The sequence below is a fragment of the Aptenodytes patagonicus genome, chromosome 3, assembly GCF_965638725.1.
Source record: "Aptenodytes patagonicus chromosome 3, bAptPat1.pri.cur, whole genome shotgun sequence".
NCBI classification, from domain to species: Eukaryota; Metazoa; Chordata; class Aves; order Sphenisciformes; family Spheniscidae; genus Aptenodytes; species Aptenodytes patagonicus.
This window is the reverse complement of record NC_134951.1, coordinates 4,329,618-4,331,490: the sequence shown is the minus strand read 5'-3', so window position 1 is coordinate 4,331,490 and position 1,873 is coordinate 4,329,618.

The following is a 1,873-nucleotide window of genomic DNA, read 5'->3' as shown; positions in this document are numbered from 1 at the left end:
GGGGTAACGCTGCCACGGGAAGTGTCTTACTGCTCGTATCTGCAGGGGAAGGGGGGTGATGGTGGAAGCCAGCAGGCTTTTCTTACTTGCTGCGTTGCCGCTGGGGTCGGCGTGCATCCGGCTGCGCGTGACTTGCTTGTCGGTGGAAATTCGTCCTGCAAGTCCTGTGCCTGCACTCTCTAGATCTGCTGTACACAGGGCGATTGCTAAAACTGGGGCGGGGGGGGTGGGGGGGAGGAAGGAAGAAATCACATGAGATCGAGGGTTTCCCCTTCCTTCTCCACCCAGATCTTGGGATACTCTGTGCCGTCCAGCTGAGAGTATCAGCTTCCCCCCCCCCCCCCCCCCCCCCCCAAAAAAAAAAAACCTTCATGCCGATAGGTAACTTCATAGAATCGTAGAATAGTTTGGGTGGGAAGGGACCTCTAAAGGTCATCTAGTCCAACCCCCCTGCCGTGGGCAGGGACATTGCAACTAGAGCAGGTTGCCCAGAGCCCCGTCCAACCCGACCTGGAATGTTTCCAGGGATGGGGCATCCACCACCTCTCTGGGCAACCTGGGCCAGTGCTTCACCACCCTCAGTGTAAACAATTTCTTATATCTAGTCTGAAATCTCCCCTCTTTTAGTTTAAAGCCATTCCCCCTTGTCCTATCGCAACAGGCCCTGCTAAAAAGTCTGTCCCCATGAGATCGAGGATTTCCTCTTCCTTCTCCACCCAGATCTTGAGATACTCTGTGCCATCCAACTGAGAGTATCAGCTCCCGCCCCCCCCCCCCCCCAAAAAAACCCCTTTGTGCCCATAGGAGACTTGGCAGGAGGCTTGTTTGCTGAAAAGACCGACTGGCTCCCAGCTATTTGGGTTGCGCTGGATGGTGTCTCGCTGCTTCTGCTGGGTTTGCTGGCCGCCGGCCATGTCGTGGGGCAGATGCAATGCAGCAGAGCTTAAAAGGCGAGCGCCTGTCGGAGGGGAAACTGCCTGGTATCTGTTTCAGTTTGGTCTCGGGTTCCCTGGAGCTCGCGGTCTGCAGCCGGTGTAGTCTGGTAACCTGAGGATGTGAGATCTCCCGTGTCCGTCCGTCAAGAGCTCGGTGCAAGCAGCCGTATCGATGCGGGAGGCTTTGCAGGGCGGGTTTCAGTATGTCAGTGAATTTACTAGCATCCTGATGAAAACAACAGTGTATCAGGTGGCTTCTGGCCTCAAAACTGCCTCCCTTCTGTGCTGCAGAAAGTATAAAGTTGACTGCAGGAGGTTTTGGGGTTTGGATTTTTTTGTTTTGTTGGTGGTTTTTTTTAAAGATTTTTCATTAGAAAAGGTGCTCCAGCGCAGGCCGGTCACCTGTAGGCTTCCTATGGCCATGTTGAAGGGGCACAAGGCAAAAACCACAGTAGCCTTAGAAATGTATATTTGGTTTCTCTGGCGTAAGCGCCTTCCTGTTGTGGAAGGCAGGGGAGCACGGCGGGGGACACCAGCAATTCCAGCGAGTCCCTTGCCTGGGAGAAACCTCTAAGCGAGCAAATATGCGTAGAACGCCTTCAAAGAGGTGAGATCTGGGGGTAAGAGGACCCATGTGCTGCTGAAACTCAACTAGCTTTTAGGCTGAGCATCCTGCTGAAAGCACGAGGAGTGGGAAGAAAAATAAATAAATGGTGGAAGGGGTCGGGGGGGGGGGGGGAAGCCCTTTATACAGTTAGCTGCAGCCACCCGGGCTTGTCGCTGGCAGAAAGTAGGACAATCCTGCTGGGTTTCTTCGCTGGAAAGGCTGAACTTGGCTGTGAGCGGGTGGAGGCAGCCCCGCATGGGAACGCGTGTGTCTCCCCCGTCCCCTGCCCCCGCTCAGCAAGCTTTGGCGCCGTGGGGCCGGAAAGCTGCTG